We start from the raw sequence: 24,304 nt of genomic DNA, 5'->3' as shown, positions 1-24,304 counted from the left end.
TATTTGGCTTATATTTACCAAAGTTCGATACCATGTGATATTTTGATCAGAGTCAGAAAAGTAATGCGGCTAGGTAAGCTCACACTGTCAGTGTAAAAGTTTCAAACAGTAGAAAAAAAGAATAAATGGAGACTTTTTGCTAGAAAACAGCAAGAATGGAAATAATAGTACACACAATTTTTGAGCTTATATTTCAGTGTATGATTAGTGTACATGGCCCAGCAGTAAGATGATATGAAGGTATGAGGACTGGGTGTCACAGTTAGAAGCAGTGTTCCGGAATAAATTCTGTACAGAATGGGTTTGATGAGTACAAGGATTGCTGTGATAGAGGACATGAAAGAGAGGTAAGAGTGATCGGAATGGAATGTCAAGGGAATAAGGAAACTTTTGGGGCAGACTCTGTCATGCAGAGAATATAATGTGAGCTTCAACAGTTTGATTACAAACACTACATATCGGTACAGAAGTACCATGTGTTCATGGAGAATGCTTTACTTTCAGGTTTGGATTGAGCAGTTCGATAATCTCAATCCACCATCATGGTCATTAATGCACAAATTAAAGCATGTTGTAACTTACTCATAGGTAAACCCACAATGAAGATGTGGTCAATAGTACTGCAGTGCATATCATACGAAAAGTTTAAAAAGCGTTTTTAGCCAGCTGCTGGTCGAAACAAATGGAATCATAAGGTAAAAGTAAGACAATCGAGGAACATGATTTTAAAGGATCGGGAGTCAGTTAGTCCAGCGCAATTTTTCGGAAATATGTTAAAGAAATACCAAGTCCAGGGTTAGATATTGTTTTTAAATTTATCGTTACAGTACCAACATACGCAGACCATGGAGTGCCGCTAGTATATAGACGAAAACAAGGCCCTGCTACGGGATATCGAATGGCCCACAGACACTACACAAAGACTAATGAAATAATGAGGCAATTTTCAACGTTGCCAGGTAGTTTAGAAAATAACAGCATAAAAATGGAGGATGGAACAATATAAATGACTGACAGACACGGCTACAATGACCACCAGAATAACAGCAATGTGGACAATAGACATGAGGGGAATGATTGTGTACTATCACAAATACAGGCCAAGATTACTGAACTGTGTGGACCTGAACCATGGACGCACCAAATTAAGGAGCCATCATCACCACAGTGACTCCAAGGTTTGGTCGGTAAAAGAAAAGACTCTGAATGGAACAGACAAACTGCATTGTGCATGGAGACCTACGAGAAGCATTGTTGACAGAGTGAGAGGTAACACAGATGGAGAACCCTAATCCAGTAGTCAACGTTTTAGTTGGTGAAATAGATTATGAGGCGACTATAGAACATGAAAGCGAATTTTCAGAGCTGTCCGATTACATGCTTCAGTGATGTATACAAGGGAATAAATTTCCTTAATTATAACTACATACGACAAAAGTAAAGCGTGCTCTGTCTGGCATCAGTAAAGATGTGTGGTTCCAGTACACTTGTGTCAAAACAAATTATGTTAGGCATAGACTTTAAGCAAACTTATCAGGTGGTAATGGACAGGTGGTAATGGGCTTAGGCAGAAGCAACATCATCTTTCAACAGGACAAGGAAATGTGTATGTGAGTTGTGGAACACGTAGTGTAGGAACAACCACCACTGTACTGTTTAAAACTATATGGAGTTGGAGGACACCGGAAGCAACTACAGAAGGGGATCACAGAAAGAGGAGGCGTTTTTCCAACTAGATCACCAGAAGATGGAAGAGGAAATAAAGCGAGCAATCATAAGAAAGGTAGGAGAGTCACAGATGGAGCTATGGGTCAAGAATGACTAGGAAAATATTCTGAACTGCAAAGTGAAGATCTTTTCGTCTGAAGTAGGTACATTAAGGCATTTTGAATGCAAGTTTTGCAGTGTAACTCCATATAGAAATTTTTGTAAGACCCATTGTGAATGCTTTGGCCTACAAGAATATAGTGTGTAATTATGCGTGTAAGATGATGCTACAAGGTGTGATTGAATCTGTGGTATCTTCATATAACAACCCCGTTAGTGCAGTAGAGAATAAATGCCAGACAAATGAATACGGTAATTGCCTGGGGATGGACCGACCGGAATGTCTAGATGAAATAGAAAAAAAATTTCACGTCATGAGGGAGTTATCCACCCCGGATGTGAGCCAGTTGTTGGTCAGTTCTGTTAGAACCATCATGCCGATAACACACAGCAATCGTAGTTTTTGGTCACTAGTACCAATTTAGGCACCTCCCTTCTGGCATGAATACATCTGCAGCTGCTTTTCAGAGTCTTGAATTGTATCTTGGATGAATTTCTGAAACGGTGAATTGTGCGATATGTATATAATGTGTTCACAGTTCACAGCAGAAGCCTCATGGGAAGAACATGATCGCACATTGGACGATCTACTCGCAATATACAGATATCATGGCTTCACAGTTAACACTGCGAATTCACAGTTTGGGGGTTCCCAGAAGCAAGCATATATATGGTAATGGTACATCTTAAGATCCACAGAAAATGGATATTATGCTACGCAACACTGCGAAGCAAGCTCATGACTACTGAGTTTCTACAAGCGTTTTGGCCGTCTAGAGGAGTATGTGAACTGACAGACGAGAAGTCGAATTGGCTCTGGGATGAAATTATTCAGGAGAAATTCCAACCATCAAAGCAGGCAATGATAAGGACACTTATGCTATCCTACCTGGACCTGTCACCACACATCTGTGTGATAACAGATAGTGTCATGAACGATTTGGTATGATTATCCTCTGCAACGTCGAAGGAACAGGGGGGACAAGGTGAAATATAAAGCATTGTCAATATAGTTTTTACTACATGAAGTAGGTGGGGTTTGCTAATTTTGTTTTGACATTCCCAACGGACTGTGGAAGACCAGAGCCCCGACCATCAGAAATAAAGAGGAAAATGAGTCACAGGCCAGTGTATGACAGTTGTACCTTTTAAAGACAGAAACATTGTTTCAGTGCAATTATTTGAATGGAATGTGATGGCTACATCTTACCCCAGAAGAGTCACACACACATTTCAGACAGAGTAAATGCTTTCTGCGCTTTCATTTGACTTGCTACCTCAAGAATATGGAGAGTAGAATCGCAAAGGTTCTGACAGTGTGCAGGCCATGCCAGAAGTCAAAACCATCAACGATGTCAAACCAAGTGCACTGGTAATTATTGTTAACATTACCAAGCTTGAGAAGGTGTTGCAGTCAACATGAAGGGGTAGTACCCCTAACTGCTGAATCGTGCCATCATCTCCATATCTCATCACTTTGAGTATGGCCTCAAGATGACCTACATCAGGTCGAAACTGATCACCACTTACAAATGAAGTTGTTGTTTTATATGATAAAGACTGTTCTGAATAATATTTTATTAGTAGTTCACTGAGATCGCAGCTTTCCCATCGTGTTGAGAAAGATTACAATTACATGTTGGTAACGGTAAAACTGACTTCAAAATACGTAACATGAGCACTGCTTCACAAAGCAACGTGCACGACTGTGTCAGACACGTTTCTGACAGTATCTCTGAAACAGATGAGGCAGATAGAGATAGTCATCTTGGATAACAATCCCCAATTTGTACCACAGTAATGGAAAGGAATATTTAAAAGAAAACGCAAAGGATATATATATATATATATGTATGTATGTATATATGTATGTATGTATGTATGTATATATAGGGTGAGTCACCTAACGTTACCGTGGATATATTTCGTAAACCCCCCCCATGAACCATGGACCTTGCAGTTGGTGGGGAGGCTTGCGTGCCTCAGCGATACAGATAGCCGTACCGTAGGTACAACCACAACGGAGGGTTATCTGTTGAGAGGCCAGACAAACGTGTGGTTCCTGAAGAGGGACAGCAGCCTTTTCAGTAGTTGCAAGGGCAACAGTCTGGATGATTGACTGATCTGGCCTTGTAACAATAACCAAAACGGCCTTGCTGTGCTGGTACTGTGAACGGCTGAAAGCAAGGGGAAACTACGGCCGTAATTTTTCCCGAGGGCATGCAGCTTTACTGTATGATTAAATGATGATGGCGTCCTCTTGGGTAAAATATTCCGGAGGTAAAATAGTCCCCCATTCGGATCTCCGGGCGGGGACTACTCAAGAGGATGTCGTTATCAGGAGAAAGAAAACTGGCGTTCTACGGATCGGAGCGTGGAATGTCAGATCCCTTAATCGGGCAGGTAGGTTAGAAAATTTGAAAAGGGAAATGGATAGGTTAAAGTTAGATATAGTGGGAATTAGTGAAGTTCGGTGGCAGGAGGAACAAGACTTCTGGTCAGGTGACTACAGGGTTATAAACACAAAGTCAAATAGGGGTAATGCAGGAGTAGGTTTAATAATGAATAGGAAAATAGGAATACGGGTAAGCTACTACAAACAGCATAGTGAACGCATTATTGTGGCCAAGATAGATACGAAGCCCACACCTACTACAGTAGTACAAGTTTATATGCCAACTAGCTCTGCAGATGACGAAGAAATTGAAGAAATGTATGATGAAATAAAAGAAATTATTCAGATAGTGAAGGGAGACGAAAATTTAATAGTCATGGGTGACTGGAATTCGAGTGTAGGAAAAGGGAGAGAAGAAAACGTAGTAGGTGAAAATGGATTGGGGGTAAGAAATGAAAGAGGAAGCCGCCTGGTAGAGTTTTGCACAGAGCACAACTTAATCATAGCTAACACTTGGTTTAAGAATCATGATAGAATGTTGTATACATGGAAGAACCCAGGAGATACTAAAAGGTATCAGATAGATTATATAATGGTAAGACAGAGATTTAGGAACCAGGTTTTAAATTGTAAGACATTTCCAGGGGCAGATGTGGACTCTGATCACAATCTATTGGTTATGACCTGTAGATTAAAACTGAAGAAACTGCAAAAAGGTGGGAATTTAAGGAGATGGGACCTGGATAAACTGAAAGAACCAGAGGTTGTACAGAGTTTCAGGAAGAGCATAAGGGAACAATTCACAGGAATGGGGGAAAGAAATACAGTAGAAGAAGAATGGGTAGCTTTGAGGGATGAAGTAGTGAAGGCAGCAGAGGATCAAGTAGGTAAAAAGAAGAGGGCTAGTAGAAATCCTTGGGTAACAGAAGAAATATTGAATTTAATTGATGAAAGGAGAAAATATAAAAAAGCAGTAAATGAAGCAGGCGAAAAGGAATACAAACGTCTCAAAAATGAGATTGACAGGAAGTGCAAAATGGCTAAGCAGGGATGGCTAGAGGACAAATGTAAGGATGTAGAGGCTTATCTCACTAGGGGTAAGATAGATACTGCCTACAGGAAAATTAAAGAGACCTTTGGAGAAAAGAGAACCACTTGCATGAACATCAAGAGCTCAGATGGAAACCCAGTTCTAAGCAAAGAAGGGAAAGCAGAAAGGTGGAAGGAGTATATAGAGGGTCTATACAAGGGCGATGTACTTGAGGACAATATTATGGAAATGGAAGAGGTTGTAGAGGAAGATGAAATGGGAGATGCGATACTGCGTGAAGAGTTTGACAGAGCACTGAAAGACCTGAGTCGAAACAAAGCCCCCGGAGTAGACAACATTCCATTGGAACTACTGACGGCCTTGGGAGAGCCAGTCCTGACAAAACTCTACCATCTGGTGAGCAAGATGTATGAAACAGGCGAAATACCCTCAGACTTCAAGAAGAATATAATAATTCCAATCCCAAAGAAAGCAGGTGTTGACAGATGTGAGAATTACCGAACAATCAGTTTAATAAGCCACAGCTGCAAAATACTAACACGAATTCTTTACAGACGAATGGAAAAGCTAGTGGAAGCCGACCTCGGGGAAGATCAGTTTGGATTCCGTAGAAATACTGGAACACGTGAGGCAATACTGACCTTACGACTTATCTTAGAAGAAAGATTAAGGAAAGGTAAACCTACGTTTCTAGCATTTGTAGACTTAGAGAAAGCTTTTGACAATGTTGACTGGAATACTCTCTTTCAAATTCTAAAGGTAGCAGGGGTAAAATACAGGGAGCGAAAGGCTATTTACAATTTGTATAGAAACAGGTGGCAGTTATAAGAGTCGAGGGACATGAAAGGGAAGCAGTGGTTGGGAAGGGAGTAAGACAGGGTTGTAGCCTCTCCCCGATGTTATTCAATCTGTATATTGAGCAAGCAGTAAAGGAAACAAAAGAAAAATTCGGAGTAGGTATTAAAATCCATGGAGAAGAAATAAAAAGTTTGAGGTTCGCCGATGACATTGTAATTCTGTCGGAGACAGCAAAGGACTTGGAAGAGCAGTTGAACGGAATGGATGGTGTCTTGAAGGGAGGATATAAGATGAACATCAAAAAAAGCAAAACGAGGATAATGGAATGTAGTCGAATTAAGTCGGGTGATGCTGAGGGAATTAGATTAGGAAATGAGACACTTAAAGTAGTAAAGGAGTTTTGCTATTTGGGGAGCAAAATAACTGATGATGGTCGAAGTAGAGATGATATAAAATGTAGAGTGGCAATGGCAAGGAATGCGTTTCTGAAGAAGAGAAATTTGTTAACATCGAGTATAGATTTAAGTGTCAGGAAGTCATTTCTGAAAGTATTTGTATGGAGTGTAGCTATGTATGGAAGTGAAACATGGACGGTAAATAGTTTGGACAAGAAAGGAATAGAAGCTTTCGAAATGTGGTGCTACAGAAGAATGCTGAAGATTAGATGGGTAGATCACATAACTAATGAGGAGGTAGTGAATAGGATTGGGGAGAAGAGGAGTTTGTGGCACAACTTGACCAGAAGAAGGGATCGGTTGGTAGGACATATTCTGAGGCATCAAGGGATCAACAATTTAGTATTGGAGGGCAGCGTGGAGGGTAAAAATCGTAGGGGGAGACCAAGAGATGAATACACTAAGCAGATTCAGAAGGATGTAGGTTGCAGTAGGTACTGGGAGATGAAGAAGCTTGCACAGGATAGAATAGCATGGAGAGCTGCATCAAACCAGTCTCAGGACTGAAGACCACAACAACAACAACACATCAAATACTGACAAATTGATTCCACAGACCGAACGTGAGGAGAGGGGCTAGTGTAATTGTTTAATACAAACCACACAAAAATGCACGGAAGTATGTTTTTTAACACAAACCTACGTTTTTTTTAAATTGAACTACGTTAGTTTTGTTAGCACATCTGAATATATAAACAAATACGTAATCAGTGCCATTTGCTGCATTGTTAAATGTTAATTACATCCGGAGATATAGTAACCTAAAGTTGACGCTTGAGTACCACTCCTCCGCTGTTCGATCGTGTGTATCGGAGAGCACTGCAACATACATCGCGTTTCTACACAATGATCTGCCAACGTTGCTCGAAAATGTCCTACTTGAAACGCGTCGACGTATGTGGTATCAGCATGATGGTGCACCTGCACATTCCGCAATTAACACTAGGCTGACCCTTGACAGGATGATCGACGGGCGTTTCATAGGACGTGGAGGACGCATAAATTGGCCTGCCCGTTCTCCTGATCTTACACGTCTGGACTTCTTTCTGTGGGGTACGTTAAAGGAGAATGTGTACCGTGATGTGCCTACAACCCCAGAGGATATGAAACAAAGTATTGTGGCAGCCTGCGGCGACATTACACCAGATGTACTGCGGCGTGTACGACATTCATTACGCCAGAGATTGCCATTGTGTGCAGCAAATGATGGCCACCACATTGAACATCTATTGGCCTGACATTGCGGGACACACTCTATTCCGCTCCGTAATTGAAAACGGAAACCACGTGTGTACGTGTACCTCACCCCTCATGGTAATGTACATGTGCGTCAGTGAAAAAGACCATGTGGACGTAATGTGCTGTTCCAGTCTCTTCTGTACCTAAGGTCCATCACCGTTCCCCTACGTAGTTCGGTGCTCTCCGATACACACGATCGAACAGCGGAGGAGTGGTACTCAAGCGTCAATTTTAGGTTACAATATCTCCGGATGTAATTAACATTTTACAATGCAACAAACGGCACTGATTACGTATGTCTTTATATGTTCAGATGTGCTAACAAAACTAACGGGGTTCCATTTAAAAAAACGTAGGTTTGTGCTACAAAACATACTTCCGTGCATTTTTGTATGGTTTGTATTAAACTATTACACTAGCCCCTCTCCTCACGTTCGGTCTGTGGAGTCGGTTCGTCGGTATTTGATGTGGTTTACGAAATATATCCAGTGGTAACGTTAGGTGACTCACCCTGTATATATATATATATATATATATATATATATATATATATATATATATATATATATATATATACCAGCCCTTTTCGAATCTGTAACAGGTATGCATCCATTACCCAAAGATAAACTCATCCTTGAAACAAACAGATCGATGGTAGGCAACATAGATTGTCAGGCGCCACTAGCGCTAAATGAGTGAAATGTGAGCCAAATTTCGAATTTGGAGTCTATCGAGTCGAGGAGGACCTGTAAGCTACGTGTAATGTCATACTGTCTGAGCGAGTACCCATAGTCATTTGTTTGCCCTTAGGAAAACATAAGTGACTTAAGACAAATTATATTTTTTGACAAGTGTCTTGTATGTTTACAGTGTTGAATATCTGTATTCGTGTCAACCACCTTGGTCACAGATTGTATTTCAGCGACAACTGTGTGTGTCAACCATTGTTACAGCTTGTGATGCGAGTGGTATTTACTTGTGATGAGATTAACTGAAATTCGAAGTATCAGGCAAAAGTAGTGGATGCCTCAAAACTTAGTTTAATCAGAATATATCAATCGAACTATGTAGTCCGCAGTTCATGGTCTCGCGGCCGCGTTCTCGCTTCCCGCGCACGGAGTCCCTGGTTCGATTCCATGCGGGGTCATGGATTTTCAGCTGCCTCGAGATAACTAGGTGCTTGTGTTGTCCCCATCATTTCATTATCATTCATACAATTGGCTAGATTGGACTGAGAAGAGGTTGGGAATTTGTACGGTAACTGATAACCGCGCAATTCAGCCCCCCCTCCCCATAATCCAAACATTGTCATCATCATCATCACAAACAGTGTAAAACATGTTGGCACTGCTTACTGCAACACCCTTTATCACTCTGTAAACATTGCTGACCAGCTACATCCTGACTGGAAACAACTCCCGAAGCAGCTAAGTCCTATTAGCTCTTATCTATTAGGTTACAGTTACATCAAAGTAAAAGCAGTTCTGCTATTTCGTTTAACAACAAACGACGTAATATGGGTTGTCAGTCTTTCAGAATTTGTTCTTTGATCAAGGAAAACCTAATACTAAACTGTGAAAACTGTGATTTTTCGTGAAGAATACACGAGAGGATTCAGTTTATGTCTAGATGCCAAGAATGTGTGGAATAGCAGCTACAGACTTTCGATGGACAGTAGTAATTCCCACAGTAAGTGTCATCATTCCTTACTATCAAAGTATGATTTTTGGTGAAGAGTTGACTAAGGACTGCAATATTTAATTTAATTGCTGTATTTCGTCTTGGCTTGTAGAAGTGGAATTTATAATATGCGGTAACATAATTTGCAGAATCAAAAACTCGAGAAAGGAGCAATATGTTTAGACAATACAGTGCAATAGCACCCTGTATGTCGTGGAAAAACGTGTTTTCACAATATCAAGTAGTTTGAACATTGCCAAAGGAAAATGTCTCAAAGTGTAAACGCTAAAATGTGAGTGAAAAAATAAGAAATTCGAGAGCAAGTGAGACAGACATGTGAACATTTCTGTGGAAGAAATAGACAAAAAAATTAGTTACGAACCTTCGTCGACATTTTATGTCTGAAATAGCTGTTTGAATAGCTTAAATCGGTTGCTTTTATCTATCTCCATAAACGGCGGTGTGTACATATATTTTGACAAAGATGTAATTGTTGAGCGGCATCGTGCAGGCACACTGACCACAGACAGAGCAGTGGACTGAAAGAGTAGTGAGTAGGAAGGTGATTCCACGCACCACTACAGCAAAACACACAAGGAAGTTGGATAGCATAGAGAGGTCACACCAAACGTTGAGAACAGCAGCCTCCAGTGGCAATTTGGTGACAACGGTGGTGATAATACCGACATATAGTGGCGAAGTCTCATACACATTCAGCAATGCCACCTCGCTGCAGCCTGGCGAACGATGACAACGACAACTACACTCGGTGCTGACCATCGAACTGCAAGCAGAACGTCAACTAACATCCAATGCAACGGGCTCTGCGCACAGCCTCACAGCCGCCAGCTAGCAGCGCGAGCAGAGAGTTGTAAACAATGAAAGGTGACCGCATCACATGTCAAACAACGCAACCTGCGCTTGCGTCAGTGGGCGACTGAACGCGATCGACTGGCGCCATAGTAAATCACATTGCTTCACATTCAGAGCATATACGTAGCTATATTACCTTGGTCATTAACACATATAAATGCGAACAGCATTTCCAATATTTTTCCGAATTTTGCATTGAAGTGTGGTAAGTTGGTACATGCATGTTTACAGCACTAAAACAAGAATTAGCAGCAGCAGTTCAGATGTGCTGTAATGATAAGTGTGAAGTTACAGGCTGAAATGTTTATTAAGTTATGATGTGTATCCTACATCAATGTTTTATGAAAAATTTTGAATGTTGAATTGAGGATTTAGGTTTGCTAGGATTGTACTGCAGACTATACATAGGGTGACCGATGTTATAAGAATGAAAGCTTACTTACCAAACTGAGGAGTTTAGGTTATCAGTGATTCTTTTATAATAACTGCCAGTGAATTGTAATTATTCAATTTTTTTTCTGACGTAGAGCAAGAAACTGAAGGTGTGATAACCAGGAAAAAGGAAGTGGTGCAAGAAGACGGAAATTATCCAGGAATCAGTGGTTGTGTATTGTCAGTTGACAGCACATTGTTTCATTGTGCCTGATATCTTTGAGACACCAATGAAACCAGCGAGAGACAAAAGTGACATCAATGAGCAGCAATCACAAATAACTGTGGCAACAATCACAATGTTATTGACGATGGAAAAGACAGCTTAGGAAAAGAAAGAAGCCAAAGAGAACATAGAGGCCATATTAAAAGAACAGGGAGACCTGAAGAGAAAGATGCAGGAGTTTAAAGAAATATGAAGAGTTCAATGAAAGAGACAGAAAACTGCAGCAGAACGTCTGCCAACTCAATAAACATAATTCTAGAACGAGAAAGCTTGTAACAGGAAAGTTTGATGATCGAACTAGAAGTGTAAATTCAAGAAGATGAGATATACGATGACCAACAGATTAGAAATATAACAGACGTGCCACATGATTGCAACATCATAATTACAGAACTAGAGACGAAACTGAACTCGATGTGGAGTCAAGAAAAGAAACAGCAACACAAAGGGAGGATTACGATCAGCAAATCAAGCAAGAGATCAACCATTTGTATGAAGGCACAGAAGAACAGGAGAATAACACTAAAGAAACCGATGTGAAGATTAACAATTAAACTTCGGTAGCGAGGGAAGATACTGTTTTTGCGAGAACAGATTATGATAATAAGTACATCCAAGCTATTACGAGGCAGAAGAATATGCTGATGGGGTCATTTCACCTAGTTACAAGACAGCTAGAAGCAATTCTCATTATAAACCTTAAAAAAGCTAGCAAAGTCTTTTTCGCAATCTACTGAATGGAAGTCGAAGGTTTTGTCCAGATAATTATGAAGGAAGAATAGGTTAATGTTTACAGTCAGTTTGAATAGGTATCTATGAAGGAAGCCTGGTCCAAGAGTTATTACGGTGCAACGCTAAAAGATGTACTACATTGCCAAATTATTACCATAGGTAGGAACAACCCAAAAGACAGAATAAAATCAAAGAAGGCATAGTGAACCGGCTGGTCTTTTACTGATAAAGTGGGTGGGGACTAGTACATCTCCAGCTGGGTGAGATTTTACTTTTGATTTCAACTCTCACACTAGTTTCATGTTTCCTACACTTATATTTAAGGACGCAGTAGAATTTACTTAGTAGATTGAATAGTTGCTGTCAAAATATTTAGTTTATGAATAATTTAGTAGAAAATGTGGTACATTCACCATACTGTAACGAAGTTAATGTTAAAGAAGTAGCTGAGATGTCAAAAAGTCAATTAATAGCGTAATTCTTCAAAATGAGATTATAAAAACAATGCTGTCAGAAAGAATACATTTAAATGTCAGATCTGAAGGAAACATCTATTAAGATCTTGAGAAAATATGATTAATATTAGCAGAGATTACTATGTAAACTTCTAAATTGGGTTCATGTATCAGGTAAAAGCAGAGGAAAGTTAATGAAATGGAATGAGATGACAGTTGATGGTTCTGGCAAGTAGTAAAAAAGTGTAAAATGATATATAGGTATGGAGTATTTCTTTATATGAATAATATAAACTGTAAGAATGTTTTGTATGACGAGAGCAATGATGGAAAGAGAAATTATGGAACAATGCTGTCAGAAAGAATACATTTAAATGTCAGATCTGAAGGAAATATCTATCAAGATCTTGAGAAAATATGATTAATATTAGCAGAGATTACTATGTAAACTTCTAAATTGGGTTCATGTATCAGGTAAAAGCAGAGGAAAGTTAATGAAATGGAATGAGATGCCAGTTGATGGTTCTGGCAAATAGTAAAAAAGTGTAAAATGATATATAGGTATGGAGTATTTCTTTATATGAATAATATAAACTGTAAGAATGTTTTGTATGACGAGAGCAATGATGGAAAGAGAAATTATGGAACATGGAGGCACTTTTGTATATTTATTGAGATGAATAAGGAGAATTAATTGATGTCGAAGGAATATAAATCTGAAGGGAGAATAATAGTTTTGGAGAGGTATATGCAATAGACATTTATGTGAGTCAAAGGGTAAACTGTATATGAGAAATTTTATGGGCTGCTTGTTGAACATTACCATTTGCTATCACACAAGTTGTCTTATTTGTATCTGTATCTGTTTATAGTGTAAGTGGTGATGAGAAAGGTATGGCAGTAACAAATAGTGAATTACTCAGGAAAAAGAGAGTAATGATGATTTTGTGATATAATTACCGTGTCAAGGTTGGTAATTAAAATATTTGTACTGAGTTTCAAAAAATAAATATATATAGAATGCTGGCACAATATAAGGAACAATGTGTACTGATGTTCCGATTTTGAATTCTTTGTCTACATCGTAAAAGATATGTCATATCTTAAAAGAAGTGTTAATAAAAACTGTTAAAAAAGAAAAATAAACGTTCTGATACTTTTTTATGGGTAACAACATTAGTTAGAGATCGATATCTGAAGAATTTAATAAAACTGTTTTCGTTATTTGTGCAATTTGTTGTATTGAAATTTTCTGACAAGTACATTTCATGTCAATATTTTGTTGAAGGTTTAAGAGGCACGAAATATTTCCTGTATACCTTTCATGTGTTGTGTTGGAGGTAAGGATAAATAGCGATAGTAGTATACACAGCAAAAGCCCTGCTGAAATGGCGGCATACTGAAAAAGTTTCTGGAGACACTGTACTGACTCACCTAGCCGCATGTCACGTGTTACCAAATATAATAATTTCATAAAGCTGAAAATGAGATTTTAAAATCACGCAACTTGTCGTAGTTTAAATCGGTAATTAGTGCAACTGAAGTGGATCTGTCGAACAAATCTTTGGGTCTCTCATTTGCGGATGCCCTACAAAACAAAATCTTGAGGCACTCTAGATATGAGTATTTTTGTGCTCTGCTCTGGAAAAGCTAACCAGCGACAGTTATGTGTTGAAAGCCCACACAAACGGGTAAAAGAAGTATCTCTCCAACAGTAAGTGTAAAACAAAACTACGTTAAGTAGTTTATAGGTTTGGTAAGGGATAATTTCTGTGTGATTTAGCGTAAAGTAAATTTATGTGAGACATTCAGCACTTTTCTCTAAGATACGTAAAAGTCTAGTATAATATGTTTCTAGAGGCAATGCACTCCGGCAGTCAAGGGACTTTATGTATGATACTTGATGACTTGACCATTTGTTCTTGAGTTTAATGTTATATACTTTTTTGTCATCTGTAACGACTTCTCCTATTTTCTTTTTCATCTAGGCCTACACAGAAGTCTTCTAAGGTGGTGATATAAAGGATCCGTCATTCCTAACTCAACGATAGACACATGCTTCGCTCACACAGGTCTATGGTAGGAAAAATCGACAGTTAGGCGACCTTAGCGCTAAGTGAGGGAAGGGTCAGTCAGATTTCGAGTTTGGAATCCATTGGGTCTGGGCGTAGCAGTGAGCTACACGTTACGTCGTGCCGGTTGAGGGTGTCCCCAACGCCGGGGGTTGACGCTCACCAAAACATTACCAATTCGTGACAAATTATATTTATTGACAAGCGTCTCAAATCCTTTCAGTGTGCCAGATAACCACAGATTGGATTGCAATGAAAATTGTGCTTGTTAGCCATTGCTACAGAGTGTGACGCAACACAAAAAATAATGATCTGTGATGAGACTAACTATAATTAGATGTGTGAGACAAAAGTAGTGTCTGTCTCAAAATTGTGTTTAATCAGAATATGTAAATCAAACAGTATCAAACTTCTTAGCATTGGTTATTGAAACACCCTTTTTCGTTGTGTCAACATTGTTGAGCAGCCGCATCCTGCTTAGAAACAATTCACGGAGCAGAAAAATCTGATTTGCAATTATCTATTAGGTCATTGTCACAACAACTGTTAACAACAAACGTCGTAGTGTTAGTCGGTCGGGTTTCAAAGTGTTTCAAACCCCTTTGAGAGAGTCAGAAGAGAACTAGGATCGCCCTGCCATTTATACTACGTATGTCATAGAATGTATTCCTCTACGACTTCTAGTACGCGATGAATAATGAGGTACAGAGTGCAACAGGACTATCCCCGGCGAGGGTACTATAGAATACGACACCGCAGACTGAACTCCAGAAAAAATTGTGGTCCCACAGTGGCAACACCTACGACATAGAGAAGCGATAGACGTGGCAGGCAATAAACACAGTAAGAACGACTGCGGTCAAGTGAAGGGAAAGGATTGACAGGAGCATGAAGACGTGGAACTATGAAGTAGGCCTACATTCCCACAGGATATTCTGTTTTGAAAGTATACCAAGGAACAAGAGAACTGGTCCAGTATAACGACAAGAAAAATGATGGGTTTCAACTTCTTAGGGAATCACCAGATTTTGTTTGATGTTACTCTGTGAAATAAACATACGTCAAGATCGCATTAAACAGGATGTCTACCTTAGATACACACAGAAAAATTCATACAACTGTGGCAAACTCAGCAGTATCAATGTAAGATCCAAAAAAATACATCCCAGACACGAGAGTATCCAAATTCTAGTAGTCAACTGCCAAAACTTTCGCAACAGAGTCGTGGAGTTTAATGCACTCCTGAAAAGCAGTTAAGATCACCTAACAATTGCCACAGAAAGCTGGTTAAAACAGGTAGTGAGGTCTTCGGGGAAAATTTAAACGTATGCTGAAAGGACAGGGAAACAGGAATAGAGGGGGTGTTTTTGTCGCAGTAGACAAGAAACTCAAATCCACCGAAACAGAAGTTCAAACCGCACGTGAGATTTTTTGGACAAGATCCAATATGAAGGGAATGCGAAAAATTATAATTGTGTCCTATCGACCACCATATTCTCCTCCTTATGTAACCGAAAACTTCAGTTAGCTTATGTATAAAGGCCCTAATGATACTGTAATCATTGGAGGAGACGTTTATTATCCAGAAATCAATTGGAATAATTACAGTTTTATTAGTGTTGGGCGTGACAGGACATCGTGTGAAACGTTACTGAATTCCTTCTTGGGAAACTGCCTAAAACAGATAGTTCTTGATCCCACTTGTGATGGAACTACATGAAATCTAATGGCAGCAGGCAGACCTTATCACTTTGAAAGAGTCCACATTGGAAGTGGTATAAATGACCATAACGCAGTTATAACCATAATGAATACCAAACCACAAAGAGCCGGTAAAACAAGCAAAAAGTTTATGTGTTCAGCAAACTATACAGAGAAACAGTAACGTCATACCTCAGTGAGGGACTTGGGACTTCTAGCTCAGAACAGGAGCATGCAGACGACTACGACTCAAATTTAAAAGAACAGTTGGTCATGCACCGGAGAGAAATGTACCCTGTATGACATTTCATAATAGGAGAGATCCTTATGATATTTTTGCTGTAAATGAACCAAAGAAATAGGCTGATACATGGTAGGTATAAAAAAAGCATAGAGCTATAGGCAGAGAGATGCTGGATGACATGCGTTTGGAAATCAAGAGAGCAATGTGTGAAGCTCTCAATGACTACCGTAGCAAATCTTGTCAAATGGCCTTTCACAAAACCCAAAGAAATTCTGGACATACATAAAGGCTGTTAGTGGGAGAAAAAGTAGCTTCTAGCCACTCAAGGACGAGACTGGAACTGAATTTCAGAGTAGCAAAGGAAAAGCAGAGGGGAGTAGTTTTATTAGTTTTGGGCATTTCCGAATGTTTCGCACAAAGGAAAGCAAGCAGTATTGACCCAAGTTAATTCTCGTACCATTCAAAAGAAGAGCAAAACCGATATTAGTCAGATTCTACACCAACTACGCAGCTTATTTAGCCCCTCTGTTAACTATAACCTAACGAATAACATTCGAATAAATAACTGTGCCCGGTAGTTGGAAGAAAATGCAGGTCACACATGTTAAGAAGGGAAACAAGAAATCTACAGAACTACCTTCCAGTATCTTTGACTTCCATTTGTTATAGTATATTACATCACATTCTGAGCTCAGGTATAACTCGGTATCTCGAACAGAACGACTTCCTCCATGCCAACCAGCATAGTTTTAGAAAACGTAGATCATATGCAAGCTAACTCGCCCTTTTCTCACATGACATCCTGGACGCCAAGGATCTGGGTAGTCAGGTAGAGGCAGTATTTCTCTATTTCCGAAAAGCTTTACACCTACACTTATTACCAAAAATACGATCATGTGAAGTATCAGGCGAAATATGTGACTAGATTGAGGATTTCTTGGTATGAAAGACGCAGCATGATATCTTGGAGGGAGACTCATCCTCAGGTGTAGAAGAGGCTTCAGGCGTACACCAGGGAACTCTGCTGTTCATGTTGTATATTAATGATCTTGCGGACAGTATTAATAGAAACCTCGGACTTTTGGCAGATGATGCAGTCATCTGCAACGAAGTATAATCTGGATGAAGCCGTACAAATATTCAGACAGACGTTGACAATATTTCAAAGTGGTGAACTGATTGACAGCCTGACTTAAATGTTAAAAAGCAAGAAATTGTGCACCTCACAAATCGAGAAAACATATTATCCTACGAACATAATATTTGCGAGTCACCGCTGGAATGTGTAAACTCATGCTAATACTTTGGAGTAACACTTATTAGCGACATGAACTGCAACGATAAGGAAGGCTCAATCACGGGTAAAGCCTTCGGTTTTGTTGGTAAAACACTAGGGAAATACAATCAGTCTACAAATGATATTGCTTTCATGTTGTCACTCGCGCGACGTGTCCTTGCCTGCTACCATCTGCAAGTTACTCGTGCAATGCTGTGGCGTTGTCATGACATAGCGAGGAGCCGACAAGGGAATGAGTGAGACCATTCCTCTTCGGAGGACGCCTATTGGGCAGGCTGCAAAACAAGTAGAACTGTACCAGGACTTTTGCAGCCTAGGTGGATTTTCTCCTAATAAGCATTATCCACATACTTTCGACCATAAAATGCGACATCGAATGGTTACCCATATCTTCTGTCAGTCATACCCACTGTTAGCATTAAATCTGTAGCGCTACTCTGATTTTTGATGCGGTTATTTACTCTGCTTGAAATCTTCTGGTATCGTCTTGCGTTGGCACCATTCGAGATCCCCACCGAAACGGGGCAAACTGCTGCTGAAAATGCAGTATGGCTATCCAGTGCCAGCGCAGAACGCTATTCTCCCCTCACGTTAGTGCCATGTGGACGTCAAGAGCCCTGTCTTCTTGCGATCGTACATTCCCGTGACCACGGCGGCCAACAGTCATGTACAGTGAGTACATTCCTGCTAAGTCTTTCTGCAATTTGGCAGAAGGTACATCCAGCTCCCTATGGCCCTTTTACGAGACTTCATTTAGGCTCAGTAAGATGTTGATAATGGCGTGTTTGCCACCTTAAAGGCGTTCTTTTCTACCATAAACTTACCACATCGAATCACAAGGGTTGCAAATGGCCACGAACGCTACAGCTTGTATTTAAAGCAAGCCTGATTTGCATCATCATAGTAAAGCTACAAGTGCCACTCTTCAGTAACTGGTGTTAAATATGGACAGACAACATCTTTCAGATGGATAAGTGCGCCTATCCAGTTTCGTTTATGTCGCACTACTGCTTCTTTCTGTTGCGATTTGTACATATTTCTTGCTAGAGAAAGTGATGTTGTGTCTCGACCATATATGGACATATTGGAATGACTAACGTCTAATAATTGGGGTGACCCATCATGTTGAATTCCTTAAAGGGCATCATATTCTCCGTTGACTGTAGATATTATTTATTTCAAGATCGCAGTTTCAGGCTTTAGGCCCTTTGAAGTGGACCTGGAAAAGTGAAAAAAATAAATAATGAAACACAGAGAGTATGTACAGAACAGCACGAACATGCGACAAAGACATTACAAAAATGGTAAAAATAATCCATCACTTACAATTTGCTTAATTATATGAAAGACATTAAAATCCTTCGACACGTATGCATGTCATCTTCAAAACTAAGAATGGTTTACATAATTTCACAATGTACGGGGGTTTGCACCCGTTGGATATTGGAAGTGTATTGCTGCAACGATTCTTCATAGAAGAATATCACCACGTTGAAATAGTATTTTTTTTAAGTTGAACACATATTTCGTCACTTTAGCAGTCCACCTTTAATGTTTTTAATTTGAATACGAAAAACAGTCCCAATTAATTTCTCCTCTTTGTTATATTTTTAAGGCAGCTCTTTGCTGAAGACTGTAGCACAGTACAGCTAACAGACGAACCCTCACCCACGCGGTGGGAAGAGGATGAAATTATAATAAAAAAATATGTCCGAATATTTTAAAGTCTGCGATGAGCAGAAGTAAAATGTCAATGATACATTATTTTCACAATCTTTTAATGTACTGCTGTCTGCGCAACACGTTTGTTCAGTTCTATGCATATCTGTGCATCATTTTTTCTATTCTTTTAGCCCCTGCAGTAACACCAGAAAATGGCTCAGAGGCTGAAACTGCAATAGTGAAATAAATAATTTCTACAGTTAACGGCGAATATGATACCCTTTAAAAAATGTGAGAGTGAGTCTGAGCGGTGTACTGCAGCAGTACTGACGGCAGGTGAGGGTTGGATGTTGTCATTGTAATAATTCAGCAAGGCCAGTGCAGTGTTGCGAGGCAGGTTAGCTCGCTGGAACAGAAGACTCATGGGTTCTGCATCAACTAGGGAATTTAGGGACAAGGTTGTTCTCTACACGGGCAGTGGCAGTAGAGCTTCAGGATACTAGACTGGTGGTGGCGCATGTGCACATGTGCTCTGCGGATGACTATAATAATGGGAGACTTTTGTAACAGAATTATTCTGAATCTTCTAGCCCAATAAGGACGACGCAGCTGTGCCGAAGAGGTTGCCACATGGACCTGCATTGGAAGTCAACAGTTCGAGGCCATGGCAGGGCAACAAGTCGACAACTCGATGCTCTGATTCCCTTCCCGGATTTAGTGCCATGGAGCAGCAGTTCACATCAGATCATTTTCAGCAGCGTGGCCAGCGGGCTCGGGGTCGCTGCCTGTGCTCACCAGCCGTTGCGGGATGGACATCTCCGCCTGGAGGGCACCCACTGCTGTGACGCAGACGGGTATCGCCTAAGGCTGTAGCAGTCACGCAGTCATCGAGTAGACGCAACTAGCGCGGAAACAGCGCAGTCAGCTTACATAATGAGGCTACCGGTGCTCGGGGGCATAGCTATGTCAGAATCGCCGGTGCAGGCACCCAGCCGAGCAGAATTCAGTAGCCAGCAGCAGATGTGACTTGTTAGATATGCAGATGACCTTTCTCTGGAGCATCCTGGCCTCTCAAATCGCCTCCACCAGTCGGTCGCACTATCTGGCTATTAGCCACCCCTCCCAGCACCAGGGTGCAGTATGGTTGAATTGTTCAGTTACAATCTGCTATGCGTCTGTGTCATAGCTCTGCAATTAACAATTAATTGACTGGCAGGGTGTTCACCTTCGATCTACTTCACTACCGTCCCAATCTCAAACCACACATGGGAAAAACGAACACTTATAGCTGTAGTACATTTGATTTTTCTTAAATGAAGATCATTTCTCCATAAATAAGTGGGCAACTACAAAAAAGTTTCGCACTCTGAGAAGAAAGAATGCTGGTTCTCAAAATATCATGATAAGGTCCTAAAGCAGCGAAAAAGCGGGGGGTAGCTGCGCAGTCCAGGGCGTCTTGCACGATCCGTGCGGTTCCCCCCGTCGGAGGTTCTAGTCCTCCCTCAGGCATTGATGTGTGTGTCGTCCTTAGCGTGTGTTAGTTTAAGTTAGATTAAGCAGTGTGTAAGCTTAGGGACCGATGACCTCAGCAGTTTGGTCCCATGAGGCCTTACCACAAATTTCAAATTTCCATTTGTGTATCGTACCAGTGAGCTTGGGACAAGGAATGAGAGAGGACAAAAATTGACTGAGTCCTGTAATAAATTTCAGCTACTAATAGCGAATACTGTGTTCAAGAATCACAGGAGGAGGATTTGTACCTGGGAAAGGTCGCGTTATACCTGAAGACTTCAGTTTCATTTCATCACCGTCAGGCAGAGATTCCGAAATCAGATTCTGGATTGTAAGCATTACCCAGGAGCAGATACAGACTGATATCACAATTTAGTGGCGATGAAGAGTAGGATTAAGCTTAAGAGATTAGTTACGATGAATCAGTATTCAAAGAAGTGGGATACAGAAGTACTACGGAATGACGAGAAACGCTTGAAATTATCTGAGGCTGTAGATGAGGCAATGAGAAACAGCCCAGTAGACAGCACGGTTGCAGAGGAACGTAAATCTCTAAGGACAATCACAGAAGTTGGAAAGAAAAACCTAGGTACAAATAAGGTCATTGCGAAGAAACCAAGTGTGACAGAACTGCTTCAGCTGATCGGTGAAAGAAGGAAGTACAAATATGTTCAGGGAAATGAAGGAATACAGAAATACTAGTCCAGAAAAATGAAATAAATGGGAAGTACAGGGAAGATAAAACGAAATGCTGCTTGGAAAATGTGAAGAAACCGAAAAGTAAATGATTGTCCGAAGGACTGATTCAGCGTTTAGAAAAGACAAAACGACCTTCGGTGAATTTAAAAGCAATGGTTGTAATATTAGGTGTGCAACAATAAATCCACAAATGCAGAGGAGAGAGCGGATAGGGGAAAAGAGTACACTGAAGGCCTGTATGAAAGGGAAGATTTGTCTGCTGAGCTATAAGAAGATACAGGAGTCCATTTAAAACAAATAGGGGATCCAGTTTCGTGATATGAAGGCCTGTATGAAAGGGAAGTTTGTCTGCTGTGCTACAAGAAGAAACAAGAGTCGATTTAAAAAAGATAGTGGATCCAGATTTGGAATATGAGTTTAAGAGGGCTTTGGAGGACTTAAGTTCAAATAAGGCAGAAGTGATAGGTAGCTTTTCATCAGAATCTCTTAAATCATTGGGTTAAGTGGCAACAAACCGACTACTCGCTTTAGCGTGGACAATGTATGTGTCAGGCGACATGACATTTGACCTTCGGAAAAGTATCGTCCACACATTTCCGAAAACTGCAAGAGATGACAAGTGCGAGAATTACTGGTAAGCTGTATGGATAGACGGTAATGTGCAGTATGTACAAGGGCCAAGGGGCAGTAATAAGAGTGGACGACCGAAAACGAAGTGCTCGGATTAAAGTGTGTGCCACACAGTGTTGTGGGCTTTCGCTCCTACCGTTCAACTGGTAAACCGAAGAAGCCACGATGGAAATGAAAGAAAGGTTCAGGAGTGGGATCAAAACTCAAGGTGGAAGGATATCGACGATAAAATTCATTAATGACACTGCTATCCTGAGTGATAATGAAGAAGAATTATATGATCTGCTGAATGGAATGAACAATGTAACGAGTATAGAATATCGAAGAAAGACGAAAGAAATGAGAGTAGCAGAAATGTGGACAGTGAGGAATTTAACATCATTATTGATGGTCACGAAGTCGGTGAAGTTAAGGAATTCTAGTTTCTAGGTAGCAGAATAACCAGTGACGGACGTATCAAGGACGACATCATAAGCTGGCTTAGCACTAGCAGATAGGGCATTCCTGGCCAGTGGCTGGCCCTAATTTGAGGAATAAATTTCTGAGTATATACGTTTGGAGCACAGCATTGTATGGTAGTGAAACATGGACTGTGAGACATTGTGCTACAGACGAAAGTTGAAAATTAGGTGAATTGACAACGTAATGAATGAAGAGGTTCTGCGTAGAACTGGAGAGGAAAGGAATATGTGGAAAACACTATCAAAGAGAAGGGACAGGATGATAGCACATCTGTTACTACATCAGATAATGTCTTCTATGGTACTAAACGGAGCGGTAGATGGGAAAAACTGTTGATATGACAGAGGTTGGAATACATCCAGCATATAATTGGTGATGTGGATTGCAATTTTAATACCTAAGTACATAGTTGATTTCAAAGCCCTTAAATTTATGTCATTATCTTGTAATCGAGATTTAGCGTATTATTTTCTGTACTTACGTGGATGACCACATTTGTCATTATCTGGAGTCGATTTCCACCGTTTAATCTTACGAATATCTTGTCCAAATCATTTTGCAATTCGCTTTGATAGTCTGATGCCTTTACAATATGGCATTTATGAGACGGTAAATAACACCATCATCTGCAAACATTCTAAGAGGGTTGCTCTGATTGTATAATATATCGTTTATGTAGATGAGGAGCAACAGGGGATCTGTAAAACTTCCTGGAGGAGCTCCATACGTTACTTTTATTTCATTCGATGACCGTCCGTCAATAATTACGAACTAATACCTTTGTGATAGAAAATCAAAAATCCGGTTACACAACTGACATGATACGCCATAGGCACACCATTTGATTAGAAGTCACTTGAGAGGAAGGGTGTCAAAGCATTTTGGAAATCTGAAATTATGCAACTAATTTGCTGTCGACAGCACTCATTACTTCGTCAGAATAAAAAGAGCTAGTAGCGTTTCAAAATAATAATTTTGCCTAAATCCATGTTTACCTCGAGGTAATTCGTAACGCCCAAACACAGTATTTGCTCCAAAAATCCTGCTACAAATCGACTTTAGTAATATGAGTCAGTAATTCAGCGGATTACTTCTATTTACTTTCTTGGGTATTTGTATGACGTGTGCACTTTTACAGTCTTTGGGTACGAATCTTTCTGTGAGCGAGCGTTATATATAATTTCCAAGTATGGAGCTATTGTATCAGCACACTCTGTAAGGAACCTGACTGGTATACAGCGTGGACTGGAAGTCTTGCCTATAGTTGGCCATGGCTTGCACTAGCCGATTAGCCATGTCTTGTACTAACCAGTTACTTGGAAGCTAAATACGGACGAGGGGAAAACAAGTGTCCTAACACAAAATGTTGATTTAACGGGTTCCAAGGAATTATCCGATTCAACAAGCACGCTAACGACAAAAATCACCAAACTACATTTAACAAAAATCCCTGTTCACCAAAGTTCATCAAAGAAACACTGAAGAGTGACTCAGTTCTTCGATATATTTCTATTTTCATAGAGTGTGTGAGAATTTACGGAACTGACACATAGAAATCAAAATTTATTTTTCAGTTTACTGTCTACAGCATCGATATACTTGGAGAAATGCGTGATACACGCTGTTCTGTGACACAATACATTTATTCGCTACCGTTTTCGATCATGGACCGTCTTCACACTCGAAAAATATCTACTGGGATATGAAGTTGTTACAACAGATATTTTTCCACTGTGTAGATGGTCCATGTTCGAACAGCTAGTGCATCATGCATTTCTTCAGGTAGAAACCCGTTGTGACTATAGACCAAATGTCGAATGGAAGCAACGTGAGTGGGTGTGGCGGTGGTGAGATGCGCCTCG

This window comes from Schistocerca cancellata, chromosome 8 (genome assembly GCF_023864275.1).
Source record: "Schistocerca cancellata isolate TAMUIC-IGC-003103 chromosome 8, iqSchCanc2.1, whole genome shotgun sequence".
NCBI lineage: Eukaryota > Metazoa > Arthropoda > Insecta > Orthoptera > Acrididae > Schistocerca > Schistocerca cancellata.
The sequence above is the reverse complement of the archived record's forward strand: the minus strand, read 5'-3'. Positions refer to the sequence as shown.